This window comes from Cupressus sempervirens, chromosome 2, assembly GCF_028749045.1.
Source record: "Cupressus sempervirens isolate cs-2001-9-10 chromosome 2, ASM2874904v1, whole genome shotgun sequence".
Classification (NCBI taxonomy): domain Eukaryota; kingdom Viridiplantae; phylum Streptophyta; class Pinopsida; order Cupressales; family Cupressaceae; genus Cupressus; species Cupressus sempervirens.
Window position 1 is genome coordinate 264,421,624 of NC_143119.1, and position 17,293 is coordinate 264,438,916.

A 17,293-nucleotide genomic window follows, 5' to 3' on the forward strand; every position below is an offset into this window, starting at 1 on the left:
ACTGAGCTCACTCAGGTAATGAAGGAAAGTTGGATGAAAATAGTGCTAACTAAGCTCACCTGGTTGCCAAAGGATTTTTGTAAGTTTTTAGTGTTAACCAAGATTCTATTGGTTAACAAAGGAAATCATTTTAGAGTTAGTTTCTAGCAAGTAGGGTCGACTAACAAAGGATTTTATTTTTTGTTGTATTAAGCTTAATTGACTAATCTATTGATTTTGTCTTACTAAGGTGATGAATATTGATTATTGTAAGTTGTATTTGAGCCGACTTGACAAAGTGGAAGGTATAAGCATAAGGTCTAGTTATGATTTCAAGTGTGTGAGCAAGAGAGTGTGTGAATTGTGTTGATGTAATTGAAGATCTATTGATGAGAAAAGGAAGCAAATTGGAAGGATAAGTAGAATATCCTTGCAATGTAGTAGTGCCATATTTGATAAAGAAGGATCAATTGCAAGCCAGAACAAAGATCTAAAATTAGAAAATTAGTTGTAGTCAAATCAAGTCATCTCATTGTTACTCTCTAACCATTGTAGCAATGATCTAAATCTCCTAATAGAGTTGGCTTAACAACTATTTACAAATCCTCTAACAAGGTGGTAATTCCATTGAATTTTTCTCAAGACCTCTAACTAGGCCACTCCTAATAGGGTGATTAAATGCTTTAATAGGATCACACCTAACAATGTATTTTGTAACCTTTAATAGGGTTGGCTCCTAATAGGGCTCACTTCATAAGAGTGAAAATCAGTAACTAGTTGCTATTGGTGGCTTTTCCCAAATTGGGTTTCCACATTAAATCTTGGTGTCAAATGTGTTCATGCTATTTTCTTTATGTGTTTTCAACTAAGTTAAAGTAATGGTAATCATATATAACTTCTAATGGTTTATATGTTAATCTTTTATCAACCTAATCTAGTTATTACCGAGTTACAACATTTTGTGCGTTTATCAAGCTTCAATAATATTTAGTTATCTGTTTCTATTTTGTACTGACATCTAAGGAATCTAGGATATATTTTAGTAGTAACTGATTCACCCCTCCCATCTTAGTTACTCCTCTTATATTTCCAACATGTGTAATTATTATTACTTCATGGAAGTTCTCATTCAACATAACCTACTCCTAATCAGCCCGAGTGTCCACTCCATTCTCCTATGATAGTCTTAGTGATTTATTTTGTATATGCACCACCACATCTTTCATATCACTTAATCTAGGTCCAAAATTCATTTCTTATTCGACTTTCAATTTCACCTCCTCATGCATTTTGGCATAGTATATTTAGAATGAGACAAGGGAGAGGTAGGATTAATAGGCAATGTGGAGGGCTAATTATGTTAGAAGGAACTAGAATAAAAATCTATAGTTCCATATGCATGTTTTGGTTGATAATATATCCTAGATCTTATTCTTTGCAAATTAGGTTTTGTTTTAGGTTTCTTAGTTTGAGTGGTTGCACTAGAAAGGATTTATTTTGGTGGTTTCCATTTAATACCCTTTTTAGTGATAGTGATAGGGGATTATTCTCACAAAGGTTCTTCATGCACTTTTTATTTTCCCTTTCGAGAGTAAGGGCCAAGTTCTTGGGGTGCAACCTTAGTGTTTTTCCTAACCATTCTTTTAGAAAAGTGTATATTATCTGATGCATCAAATGAAACAAAGGTTTATTGAGAGGATTAAGTAGTGGAAGAGTCCTTAATAAGAGAACCCTTATATTTTCCAGTAAGAGGTTCACCCTTAGGATCAACATTTCATGGTTTAGGGCCATACTTTGATAGAGCACAAACTCTTCACATGTCATCCTAGAAACATCAGTAAGTGACCTTTCCATGAGTAATTTAATTAAATAGTGGTGCGACACAAATTTTAGCCTATTATTTGTATACTCAACATAAGTATTTGATAATAGATTATAAAGAAAATTAGGAATGTTCATCATTATCCCATGTCAAAAGTGAGACAAATATTTAAAATGATGGTAGTGTAAAATCAAGAATTTATGTTCACAAGTGATGTATATTATGGTGTATGCCACCCTATGGATCCATTTTAATTGAAGTATAATCCACTTAGTTCCCTTCTTGTCTATATTAAGGACTGTCTATAGGCCAATATAATTCAAATCATGCACTCCTTGCATCTTTTTTTTGAGAAAATTATTCTGCTTCTTGCAGAAAATGAGAAACCTATGCAATGAGATCAATGGACACATCAATGACCACCCCTTTCATCCTAGCTATGTCATTACGAAAGGCCATAAAAAATTTTCTATACTATCCTCTTCAAAGTTTGTCAGCTCGAGTAAGTAATCAAGTTGGTCATATCTACTGAAGCTTTGCAAATGGTAAATATATTGTAAAATTACTTGATGATCTATCAACTAATATCAAATTAGATTACTACCCATCTTTCATCTTCTTAAAGTCCATTGTACTAAAAACCCCTTTCCCTCTATGTACAATTTACTTCTTTACCAATAACATTTGTCTGATCTAAACCACACAAAACCCCTACAAACACTAAGATGAGTCTACCCCTCTCCTCAACTAAAACTATTGACCGATGCTCAATAGGATAATAAGGTGAAAAAATAGAGTTTCAAAGCTCAAGAGTCTACTATACAATTGTGTGGGCATATAAATTCATAGGAAGTGAAGTAATATGTATTATTAGTGGTAGAGGTGGTTTTACTCTTTGTTGTCCCAATTGATATATGATAAGATACAAATGATTATCTTTATATTTAGGTTCAACAAAGAGGTTATTCAAATGAAATGATCCTTCTACGGATAGGGGTGAAGGCAATTCTTTGGTGGCATCTACAAATGAATATTCCAACAGTTGTTCCTCTTCTTTGGGAATTTCCATTTCAGTTTTAATAATTTCTTTTAATTCAAATGGGTTGTTATGTGGAATGGATCTCCTAAGGTGGTATTTTCTTCTATGCATGCAATAGATGTAAGCCTAATATTATCACAATAATTTTAAATATTATTTAAGCTGGAAATTATAACTATAACTATTATATCTAAGATATGCTCTTAGTTGTACATCATCCTTGACAATGGGGCAAAAAATGTAGTGCTTGAGATATGGTTTATAACTAGGAACTTATACTCCTTTATATAGGGATTGGACATCTCAATTGGTAGTGAAATCACAACCTAGTACATCAATTAATCATCAAGCTAGGGACATTAAAATTGTAATGTGTCAACATGGAATATGCACTAATTTCCTCTTTCAGAAATAGATTCCACCTAAAACTAACATACTGGAATGTAAACACTAACAATAAAATTAATCTAACTTCTATCACACAAATAAAACCTACACTCAACTTTTAGAAAAAATGTTACTCTTTTCATAGTGGATGTAGGAATAGAAGACAACTGTATGATTCTATTGATTGCAAGAATAGTCAAACTAAGTCACCTATGCAAATGGCATAGAAAAAGAACTAAAAGTATTGACAATTAACCTACTTATTGAAAATTAATTTTAAAATTTAAGGAAACTCCCTAGGTGGGCCCCCTTACATAGTGTCAAGATTAATATGATAGACTTAAGAGAAAAGGTTCATAACTTTACTGATAAGAAATTCAACAAAACATCAACTTCCATGTGATCTTAACTATAAATCAAATGCATATCTATCTATCATCTCTTTATTTTTAAGAATGAATAGGATTTTTTTATTCATTAAATCTTATTAACTAACTAACCTCTCCCAAGGAATAGGGAGGCATTTATAATAGTTTTATCTATTTACAATGAAGAATGGTATAGTGAGAAGGAGGAAGAAGTCAAACAAGTTGGAGCAGTTAATGAACCATCATTCTAGATATATAGATAATAAAGGAACAATACCACTAGATTCATGGTGTACTACAAGTCTTCCTTAGTATCTTTAATGCATTCTATCAAGTGGTGGATATTCCATCAACTGATTCCTTATCCACTGCTAAAAACTCCTTATTTGACACAATCTTATAGTAGTATTTAAATGATAGCTACAAGTTCTCATCATCTTTTGGTACCTACAACATCTAAATAATAATCCTTTAGTAGTAGGTTATCTCAACATAAAACCTCATACTTGGTTCATAATTCCATTCACATACTCATTCGATATTAAATAGAGTTAAAGAAGTAATTCTCATATTAGTTGTAGGACTCATAATAAAAATGGCTACAAGAAATTCTTAGTCACATGATGTTAAAATACATTCCACACTATCTTTAAAACACCAAGTATTTTACCATGGCATAATATAAAGATATATTTATATTAGCATATAATAAAAATTATTGAAGTCTGGTTATTGTCCATAATTAATACTTAAAGTCTATTTTGTAGCATAAAAGTTATCTAAAAGGTTGTAAGGTCTCTCCTCACACATACTTATTGAATATGAATCCTCTGTTAAAACCATAATAGGAGATTGAATCGGATATGAAGTAATGTGTTATGTTGTGAATGTCCTATTGACCTTGAGAGCAGTTGATTTATCCATATTTTAATACTCAGTGATTTGAGAACTACTACATCATCTCAATGGTTAAAGAATTAAAATTTCACTAACAATGATACAAAGCATTTTTCACTCGATGGTAAGGGTGTTGATTGATACCTTGATGATTATTTTTTATGCTCTAAATAGTACAATATTTCTTAACTGGTGATGTTATGATGATAGGTATACGCATACCTAATGATGATTATTCTAGTATTTTAATCTAAATTAATGAATAAAGTTACGTTGATTACATAATTTATAATGATTAAAGGTGTGTATAAATAAGAAAGCATTGCTTAAATGAAAGATTCATGTTTTGATTTGTGAGGCCTCACCCCAACCCATCGTAGCATCGATGATACATTGTTATTTTGATACTCATGCATTGTTATGTTAGAACATTATTGGATACATTGAACATTTTATGCTATTTTATGATGTGTGATGCTTTACTTCAGTTACTTGATTTTTTCATTTAATGCTTATAAATATGTATAATGATGAAGAAAACCTATGCAACACTAGCACTTTTGGTTATGCAAGTCAAAGGGTTAGAAATATGAGTAGAATTAGATAAACAACTATTTATTACAAAATGGATGCTTTAATTTATATAATTCCTCTAATATGTAATTCACATTATGCATGTGGTTTTTGGACCTACTGATGTGTGCAATGAGTGTGCAGGAAAATTAGCCGAGATAACTCAATGGAAAAAATGAAGCTAAATTACTTGTTAATTTTGTGCTAACCTTGTATTGTAATTCTTTAAAGGTTGTAATTTGATCTTACTACTCCCCTAACTTTTAATTGTTCCTAATAAGTCTTTAAAGGCTTAGAAACATTAAATTTAAGTACCCCTATGGCTAAGGGTATGGGTGGGGGTACTTTCCAACCCTTTAGCTTCCTAGGTTGACTCTTAGGGTCACTCAAAAACCCTATTTTAGGTTGACTTCGAAAATGGGTTGTTCTTTGCTTGGGTTGGTGAAACCAAACCTCCATCTTGAGTTACTTGAAGCCTAGTGGAGTTAAGGACCATACTTAGAGGCATTTTGGGGGGAGTTTTGGTTTTTGTCACCCAATCCTCTAGTTTTGGAGGAAGTCTTGAAGATTGAAGGAAGAAAGGGAAGCTCTTCTCAAACCACCATTGCCATAACTCTTCTATGAAGGCAGGAGTTCTTCACTCCTTGAATGGTTCTTTATGTGTGTTCATGTTTTCAATCTTGCTTGAATCATGTTGGAGACATTGTGTAGTTATCCATTTCTTTCTTATGTGTTGGGGGTGGATTTGGGAGGGATTTTATCTTATTTTCTTTTGATGTTATTCATATGCCTTCTTGATGTTTTGATTGTTTTTGAGAGGTTTTCATGGGGATGTTCTTGGCAACACTCACCGTTGGATAGGGAAGAAGTGGCCATGTTTGGGGAAAGGGCCTTAGTTGGACCTCAATAGTGTAGAGTCTCCTCTCATGGTGAGAGGAGGGAGAAAGGGTAGGGTGTATGGGCCCCTACTTGTCATCTCATACCTTGTTGTTATTGAGAATTCTTGAATGTGGAAAAGAATGAAAATCCTTGTGGATATGGCCTCAAAAGGGCCTTGTGAAAGAATGGAAGTTCTTGAAGTTTTAGCCTCGAAAGGGCTAAGTGATGGTATGGTGATTGACTTCTCCTATTGAGAAAATCCACCTTTCCCCTATATTGGTTCATTGTTGGACCTATTGTGCAACCGGGTGGGAATGCATATTTAAATTGGCTTATCTCTTTGTGTTGTTTATCTCCATGTTGGTTCTTGTCTCTTTCATGTTTTCCCTTGATGCAATGAAGACATTTGATAAAAGTCCTCTTGTGAAAGCCTTGAAGAAAACTCAACGAATTGTAATATTATGTAAAATGTATTTGAATTTTGATGTATTGGCAAAGACATCGGGTTTTCTTACTGGTTCTTTCCCGATGGAGCCTTGAACCAGGTTGATTAATAAAAGAAAAAAGATTGAGTAATCTTCTTGCATGTGAAATTTTTGATATTTTTGTGCTTGTATATGTTTCTTAAAAGTAATTGAATTTATATTTAACTTCTTGTGATATTGTTAATTGTTCAAAAATTGTGATCACCGATCAAATTTTAATTTGATATAATGATGAGAACAATCATGCAAATTTAAGATCCAAACATGAGAAAGAAAATTCATAATGGATGGGAACTACATTGTTTTATTACGAATCAGTTTTGGAAAGAAATTTCATTCTATTTCCTTGACTAATTGTTATGATGAGTATTAATCCTATTAGTAGAGTTTTTAAAATTAAAAAAAATTGTTAGTGCGTTTATGCCCCTATATGATGGGCATGACATTTTGTATCAGAGCCCAGTTTTGTAACACTTGGGCAATAATGGGTCCATATAATGTGTCGATATTTAAAATTACACGAATTGAATCCCTTCTTGCATGGAAAGGGAAAGAATCCTATATTATGCTATGCTATAATTCAAACACTTAGAAAGGATAAAATATGACTTGAAATTTTATAAAAAAAAAAAAAAAAAAAAACCCAGGAGCCAAAAAGGCTCTTTGGATTTTGTATGGAGAAAAAACTATTCCCCTTGAGACAACAGAGAATATTCTCTGTTCATACTTCTTTAATTTTACAATCACAAAAAAAAAAAGGGAAAATATATTATAAAAAAATAAAGTTGCATGGACTTTAGCAGCCCATATTCCTTGTCACCCTGGCTTGCGTGAAGGACAAAGGGAGTGGGGACGGCTTTCACTACTGGGACAGTGCATGGTAGCATTCAGGCCTCTTGGGATTGCACAGGACCATTGGTATCAAGGGAGATTTGGGTGCAGGCGTACATTTAAAAAAAAAAAACTTGTCCCTTCCACCATTCTGCCTTAGCTAGGCATGTTTCCTTGGTTGCTACAAATTCCCCACTTGGGCGACGTGTGCAGTCACCTTGGGAAGCGCTTGACAACCTTGGGTTGTGTGAAAGCCAAGTGGGCGGCTAAATTCGGAAGATTAGGGAGTGTGGGAAAAATTTTGTAGTATTATTGGCAAGTCCATAAATTTTCACAGGATACTAATTTTTGTCTAAATGCAAGTTGACTTTGAACCATATCCACTATCTCCACTATCTTGCAGTCATATGCCGTAAACTATTATAACTCCACTCTAATATGTTCCTTCAATTGTAATGTACGAGTGTCTCAATTTTAATAGCTTTAGTGCCTTACAAATCTAATTTTTTGTGCTCATTGTATTCCTCCCCAACCACAAAACCGAACTTCTATGGCTAATTATGTAATTTGTCAAAGAATTGACTGTAATAGTATCATTAAATATAGGTTCATATGTCACTTGTAAAATCTCATTTTCTTGAACACTTAATATGTGTGATGGGAGCATGCTAACTTTTAGATTTGATTTACTATTTGTCAATTCAATCTTTTTCATTGTTAGAACCAACTACATTTAGCTTTCTGACCGCACAAACATCTTCTCATGCAGAGCTTAATGATGAGTAATTTTATTTATTTGACCATTACTATTCTTGAGATTTAGATGTTTACATAATAGTTTTGATCTGTAGTTTGATGGCACATCTTTTGTTTAAACTCAACAACTTCTTTTCTTATGGTGTTTTGGTAATTTTACTCCCTTTTTTCACATAAAATATTAAAAATGAATGAGAAAAGAGGATGGCTGAAATTTGTTTTGGTTACTATTAATTGTTTTACTCTAGAATGCCATGCAACATATCTACTTTAATAAGGAATGAATAAGAAGTTTGGCCCGTTTGAATTTAGAGTGTTTTACATCATTTTAAACTAGCTTTGAATAATCTAATGTTGCAACCCTCATGAACTTACACACTAGTGAATAATTAACCAGATCTGCTGGAGAAGGAAACCTAAAAATATTTGGATATAATTCCATAGGTACAGTATTAAATTGGCAATTCTGTATACAATACCTTGGCATCAAATCTACACAGTAGTTTCTCAAGGCTTCTGCACCCTACCTTCTCTCTGCAAAATCAAGGTTCTCTGCAAATTCATTTGCATCAACCTCCCTTTTTCTTTTCTTTTCTTTTTTTTTCTAAACAAACCTGCTTTGAGGACCTCAAAGTTATATCTTCCTAGTTTAAATCTTGAGAAATTTCTCAGACCTCTTCAACGAGCACCTCAACTTGAAGGAATTGGGCAAGTAATTCTTCATCATCTTCACTGCCCTCCGACATAATATTATCAATTTCTAGCAAAGACATTGTAAATACACAATATATTGATAGTGTGTATAATAAGTGCATGTCAAATGATTCACAAATATAAGCTAGACTGGGCGCAAGACAACCATCACTTGTTTTCTTATTGCTAGCTTGATTATGGGTAGATAGATAGATTAATTGTGATTCTTTTCACCAACCAGAGAGATACTTTTTCCTTATTCATGCAAATGAATGAATGAGCTAACCATCTAGTAAAGAGGTGCATGCTCTGCCTCTTTTAATTAGTTTTTTCTTTTAAATCCATTCTACCTAAATACCTCTGCCAACCTACTCTGCATCTGGGAAGGCATCATCCATCGAGGCATGCATATAAAGAAGAGCCCAACAAAGTGAATTGCAGAGGATCTTCAAGAATCCCCCCCGTATATATTACTTTGACTGCTTTAAAATGGATGAAATTTGTGTGTTCCTCCCTCCATGCATTTTTTTGCCCTGCAAGATCACTGACTTGGAGACCACATACTATCCCTACCTTGCGTTTGGGAAGCACCAAAGCCTTAGACCAATAGTCTCGCGAATGTCATTAAAAGCTTTTTCATTGCATTCATTAATAGTACTAATACCTCCACCTTTTCTTTTTTTTATGGATATTATATTGAGTAGTTTGAGTAGAGATGAAGTTTTTTTAAAAAGCGCCATTTTCTATCCAATTGCTCAAATTTCAAAACTTTTATAGTGCATATAATTCCAAGACTTGGGATGAATGTACAATATTCTATACATTAAAAGCCATGTTTGCTTACATCAAAGACAAATGCACGAGTGTTGAGTAGCGTTGATATGCAAGGTGACAAATGGATTAACAATAATAATAATAAAAATGAGGATATCTCTTTTCACTGCTTTTTTGTTGGTGGAAATAAATTTTTATTTTTATTTTTTGATTTTCCATGCTGTTATACTATTTGCATGTATGCAAAATCCACCAGGAATCCATTATTTAAATGATTCCGTTAAAATAATAATAAAAGTAATATAAAATACATCCATCGATTGCTACAATTGAATAAATGAATCTATTTGATGTTGGGAGTTGGGAGATATTTTGGGTAGCGTTAGTAGAGGGTTTAGTTGTAGTAAAGTTAGTTGTGGGATGATAGAGTGTTAGGTAATAAAGTTAGGTTACGATTTTAAGTATTATTGTTAAATTTTAGTGTTAGGTGATGATGTATGATTTAATCTTAGATGTTAGGATATGTATGTAAGATTTAATGTTAGTAGTTTGTGTTAGATTATAATTTGTTTTAACTAATAAGTTAGAATTAGTAGTTAAATTTAAATGTTAGAATTTAATTAAAGTGGTTAGATAATGATTAAATTTAATTATTATTGTTTTCAATTTTAAGCAAAAGTTTCATTGATACAATCGATTGTTAGATTTTTAAAAAAAATAAAAATTTAATTAGTTTTAATAAATACAAATAGCAAGATCTAAATTTGGGTTTTCTTAATTGTTTGGTTACATGTTTAAGATATGGTTGTTATTGGATTAATTTTAGTTAGTAGGAGCTTAGGTAACAAGTATCCTAGTTAGTGGATAATATTTATGTATTAAAATTGAGTAATCATGATTAGGTTAGTTAGAGTAAAGGTGAAGTATTGTTAAATGTTAGGATTTGTTTTGAAAGTTAAAGTTAATTAAAGTTACATAAACTAGGATATGTTAGTATGTTTTAAATTTGTTGATAAGATATTCTTTTTTGTTATTAATTGAGATATGTTTTAAAGTTTTAAAGTTAAGGCTAGTTTTGTTAGATGTTGAGTTTAGTTAATGATGAAGTTAGTAAGGTATAGCGTAATGATATTTTAATATTATTATAATGTTAATGAGGTATAGTTGTGGTTAGATTTAATTGAACTTAAAGTTAATGTTAGATTTTTAATTACTTAAAGTTATTTATTAATTTATATGTTAGCGTTAGTTGTTACTTAATTTATTATGTTATGTTAAAGTTAGTAAGTCAATGAAGTTAAGTTAGAGGTTAACTTAAGTGGTGTTAGGTGTTAGTAATAAGTTTAAGATGGTATTATTTAACGTACCTTTGTAAATAGAATTAGTATTTGTGTAATATTGTTTAGTTATTTTAAATTTAAAATCAATATATTTTAACTAAGATTTAAAAGGATTGGAAGTAGAATGCAATTAAGAAAGTAATGTTATTTTAGATTATATTAATGCAAGTGAATAATAGCTATTAAATTATTATTTTTTGAAAGTAATAGTTAGTATTTATTTTGGTGTAGGATGTTAAGGTTGTTTTATTAATGAATATTTAATGTCTTGAATTGGTTAAAAATAGGATATGATCATTTTTAGGAATTTAGTATTAATATGTTATGATGGATTAACTCTTAATTGTAGAATTAGATTATCATAGGATTGATTTGGTATAGTGTTACAAGGGATAGCATCATAGTCGACTAAAGAACTTGGAAACCCTAATCATAGGGTGATGTTGATAAAGTGATTTGTGTAGTTAGTAGGTGGGATTAATCAGAGTTTGAGCGACATGGTCTTTAGACCACCATCCAATTTTGATTCAAAAACCTTGTAATGTATTTGGCTAGTATTTCATTATTAGTGAAAAGTTTGATTTTTCATCTAGAAACAAATAATTACTTTTATGGTAACTTATTCACCCCTCCCCTCTTAGTTACACTCTTCATTTCCAAAAATTGGTATTAGATCATTTTGTGCTTGCAAGAATGGTTTTGAGGACCTAAGATAAAGATTAGGATGTCATACAGAAGGAAGATACCCAAGCTTTACAGAGATAACTTTTCAACTAGCAAGGAATTGATGAAGTTGCACCTATCAAGTATTAGTGATATTGGACTATTTTACATGGAAAATAGATATGTGCTACCACCTAAACCTATGACTATGGAAAAGATAAAAGAAGAAAAAGATCATAATATAATGATGATTGATATAGATTCCTCTCTCAAATATTCTAAGTTTGATGAGGTTAAAAATTGTCCTACTACATTTGAAATGTAGTAAATATTGTAGAGAGTCTATGGAGGTGATAAAAATGTGATAACCTATGATTTTGGAATAGATGAAAGAAAAAATAGATCACAATATAATGATGATTGATAAAGCTTCCTCTCTCAAATATTCAGAATTTGATGAGTTTAAAGATTGTCCTATTACATTTGAAATGTGGGAAAAAATATAGAGATTCTATGGAGATGATAAAAATGTGCAAAGATCTAACACAAAAAGTTTAACTGGCAAGTTTGATTGAATGAAAATTGAAGAAGGTGAAAACATTGTCCAATACAGTGAAATAAACAAAGAAAGTGTAAGTGCAATATCAAAGTTGTAGAATGAGACATGACTAATGAGATAGTAGTCAACAAGGTGCTAATAAATCTTCTTCCTATTTATTCAATTAGAGTTTTATCAATTCAAGAGATGAGATGCAATCCTAAAAATAATATAACCTTGGATGCACTTGTGAGAAGATTAACTTCTTTTGAATTGGATAACTTTGAAAACTATGCTCCTAATTCTAGAAATCGTGAATATGTGTTCAAAGACAAACTAACTCTTGGTATAAAAGGAGGAAAATCAAAAGGAAAATAGGTTGGTTGTGAAGAAGAAGAAGAATCATATGAAGGCCTTGAAGTAATTGAATCTCTTCTTGTGAAAAGAGTATCAAAAGGGAAAGGAAAATTTGGAGGAAAAATTCCATTGGTTTGTTTCTCATGTGAAGAGGTTGGTCATATTGTTGCAAGATGTCCAAACAAAGAAGATAAAGATGAGAAATGAAATAATAGATTCAAAGGAAAGAAAGACTTCAAGAGCTACAAGGACTACAAAGACAAAGGTAAGAAATCTTGTTACATTGCTAAAGATTTTGACAGTGATGAAGAATTAGTTTACATTGTTGTTAAGGATGAATCTGATAATGAGGAAACTAAAAATATGGAACTTATTTCTCATGTTAGCAAAAATGATACATAGATAATATATAGTGGTTGTTCTCATCACATGATTGGTGAGAAAACTAAGTTTTAACATTTAGAACACTATGATGGTGGAAGTGTTAGATTTGGAAACAATGAACCATGTTATATAAAAGGAAAAGGAATCATAGCATTACATGAAGGAATAAAAAGTAAAAATTCCTGCTGGGTTGAATTAGTAAGACATAATCTACTTAGTGTAGCACAACTCGAAAATATAGGATACATAGTGGAATTCATGAATGGAGAATCAAAACTATTGGATGGAAAAGGGAACCTAGTTGGGACTATAAATTAGAAGAAAGGTAACTTATTTTACATAGATCTCACTAAAAGTACATGTCTATTAGCTCAAATAGAAGAAATTTGGCTATGGAATAAAGGTATGTGTCATGTTAACTTTGATAACCTAGTTGCCATAAGAAAGAACAAAAATGTAAGAGGCATATATACCAAATCTGAAGAAACCTGAGATGGGCTTGTGTAAACAATATCAAATTGGAAAGATGAGTAAAAGAAGTTTCAGAAGTAAGACTTTTAATTTTGAATAAATTTTGGAACTAGTTCATACAGATCTTTGTGGACCAATATGTATAGAAAGATGATGTGGATACATTTACTTCATTCTATTTGTTGATAACTATTATAGGATGATGACCATAATTCTCTTAAAATATAAATTTGTTTTTTTTCAAAAGTTTAAATGGTATTTGGCTAGAGTTATGAAAGAAACAAGGAAGAATCTGAAATACCTGAGATCAAATAGAGACAAAAATTCATCTCAAATGAATTCAATGAGTTCTACAATGAAAGAGGAATCAAAAGATAGGTGCCAACACCTGGAACACCAAAGAAAAATGGTATAGTATAAAGAAGGAATATATCCATCATGGAGTGTGCAAGAACACTAATGACTAAGAAAAAAGTTACACCAAAATACTAGAGAGAAGCAATCAACACAAAAATTCATACACTTAACCTAGTTCAACTAAAGAAAGGTACAAACAAAAAACCTTATGAATTATGGTATGGGTACAAGCCTAATGTTTTTTTTATCTTAGAGTATTTGGAAGAAAATTCTATATCTTGAAAGATGTAAGGAAAGGTTGATGCAAAATGTGATGAAGTTGAGTTACCTGATGACAGGGATATATCTCCTATATTCAATATTTATGATTTGTATAAGTATCATGAATCTAATGATGAAGTTTCTATATCAGATGACTATCCTAAGAAGCAAATTGAAGAAGTTGAATATATATTAGATCAAAGAATTGGTAAGAGAACAAGAGGAAAAAATTACTATGAATATCTAGTGAGGTAGAAGAATAGACCTATGGAAGATGCTTCATGGATTTCTTAATCTGAGTTGGATTTAGCTCAAGTTATGACATCTCAATGATTCAAGAGAATAATTTCTTCCAACCCTGGTTGTTTGATGTAGGAGCATCCTAGGTTTCCTTGTAATCCTACACTTTTTTTTCATTCTGTTAATTTCTATCAAGTTCCAATTACTATTGAGTGCCAGTTGCTATCAAGTTCTAGTTATTACCAAGTTACAGTTTCTAGTTGTCACCGAGTTTCAGTTGCTACTGAGTTCTAGTTACTACCAAGTGCTAGTTGCTACTAAGTTCTAGTTTCTACCAAGTTCTAGTTGTTTCAAGTTACCCAGTGTATTCCAAGTGACCCTTCATGTGCCATTTTTTCTTTTTTATGTCAAGTGTCAACATTTGCACGTGATTTCTATGAGCTGACTTATGGGATTTATTTCGATCATGATATTTATGTTAAGATATTTTTTTGGGATGTGTCCAAACCATTGTTGGGTTGTCCTTCATCTTATGTCATGTTCTCGAATGATCTGTAAGCCATTTTAGCAAGTATATATAGGGTTTTTAGGCTTAGAGTTAAGGCGGTTTTGAAGAGGATTGCAGAGCAGAACTAGAAACTATGAATTTGTTGTTGGATCTTTGAATGTGAATGTATTTGTATTTGTCCATAACCTAGAAGGCCTTACAACTAGGCATGTATGTTGAATATTTGAAGAATCAATGGAAGTATTTTACTCTTCTTCCTCCTTTGGTTGTTGTTCTTTGTGTTTGCTTCCATTGTGTTAACTCTTGCAGGGTGGTTCAAAGAGATGGGTGTGCCACTGGCCCTAGCTTTCCCTATCCTTCCTTGTGTCAAAGGATATAATGAAAACATTAGAAATGGATTCTTAAGTACTCTTTCTATGTCTTGCTCCTTGTAAATTAAGTACAACTTCCATACATCTTCAACACACATGTTGTGCATTGAACCTCATCACTAGGACTTTATAATGAACATGTCCATGAATGTGCATCACCTAAAACTAAAAACTTTGTCCATACAACTAAGACCTCTTTCTACTACTCTACTAGTCTTCATAGACTATTGCTATTTTGACATCAATGACAAACATAGTCATGAGTGCAACATGTTAATACTTTAATGCTTAGGATACTCCCCCAAAGTGGTATCATCAACATTCATGCTAACAATATCTATTATCTTCTCCTTAGTGTTCACATATTCTAATCTCACTTCTTTATCTTGAACCAATTCCCTTAGTAAATGATACTTGATTCCATTGTGTTTTGTCTTTGTATGCACCATAGATTTTTTTGGATATATTGATCACACTTATGTTATTATAGTAGATAACCATTGGTTCCTTGATTTATTTTTTCATTCCTAACAATAATTGCTTGATCCATATTATGCTATAAAAATTGACTACTTCAACATCATACTCTACCTTTTCTATTGATTGAAAAATACAATTCTCCTTCTTGCTTATCAAATATACTAATCTCTTTCCAAGAAAGAATGCTCCTCCACTAGTTCTTTTTCTTGTCATAAATGTTTGCTACATAATATACAACAGTAAAGGTTCTTAACTCAAGATTTCCTCCTTTCTTATACAGTAAATGATATTCCTCAATTCCTTTTGGGTACCTCAAAATCCTTTTTACTACCATCATGTGATTTTTTTTAGGATTAGCAAAAACCCTCGTGACTATGCCAACTGCAATGCAATATTAGGTCTAGTGTGCACCATATACAAAAATTTCTAAAGCATTGATCTATAAGAGTTCAATTTACCTCTTTTGAATCATCATTTTTTGAAATTTTATGTCTAGGAGACATAGTTGTTCTAAATGGTTTGGAATATTTTGTTCCAAATTCTTCCGTTGTTTCCTTGGTGTACTTTTACTGAGTGACGAATATGACATCCTTCACTTGATGAACTTGTAGACCAATAAAGAGTTTTATCTCTCCAAACATATACATTTCAAATTCTTTTCTAATTTATTTAGCAAATTACTTGCATAACATCTCATGTTCTCTAAATATGACATCATCTACAAATATTTCTACAAGTAATATCTTGTCTTTTGGTCCTTCCTTTATATAAAAATTACTATTATCATTTATCTTTTCAAAACCACTTCATACAAATATCCATGTAGTCTTTGATACCATGCTCTAAGAGCTTTCTTTAATCCATAAAAATATTTGTGAAGTTTACATACCATGTCTCTTTTTCTTGGATCAATGAAACCTTTAGGTTGTTCAATGTAGACTTCTTCTTCCATGATTCCATTTAAGAAAGCTGATTTTACATCCATATGATATCCTTTGAATCCCTTTTGTGCAACATATGCTAGGAGTATTTTGACTCCTTCAATTCTTGCAATGGGGGGGGAATGCTTCCCCATAGTCAATACTTTGCATACTAGCCTTTCCTTTTTCCTTTTTACTTCTTCTTTCTCATTTAGATTATTTATGATATCAATTTTGTACCCAATCATATTCTTATCCTTAGGTCTAGGTACAAGAGACTAGGTATTATACATTTCTATTTAATCAATTTCTTCATTCATTGCCTCTATCCAACCTTTATTTTCTAAAGAATCTTTTATAGATCTAGGTTAAAATTCACTAAGAAAACATGTGCCTTTTAATTTTTTCCTTGTCATTATGCCATCTTTCTCTACTCAAATTATTTTTTCAAGTGCATGATGTCTTCTGACATATTTTGCAAGTCTTGGATCTTTCTTTCTTGACTCTAAACTTGGTTCACTTGGATCTCTATGATCTTCTTCCTTTTTCTCAAGCTCCTCTAGTTGATCTAACTATAACTTCAAGGCCTCTATCTATGACTTAGGTGCCTCTATCTATGACTTGGGTGTCTTTTTATATGACTCGGGTGCCTTTTTTTGTGACTTGGGTTGTATTATTAGGGATTTTATAGGTTCACTTTGTTGCTACTTGGCTTTACCTATTTGTGGAAAATTTGAAGGTTCCTCCTCATATTAAAAATACTTTATGTAGTTTTTAGGCTCCTTGCTACTCTATTCTTCATTTCTTTCTACAAACTCATCAATCTTTACATGTGCACTTTCTATGACTTTGTGAGTAGCAAGATTCAAACATTTTTTTTTTTGAAGCTAACTATTTAGATATTTTTTGTTTTTTTGAAA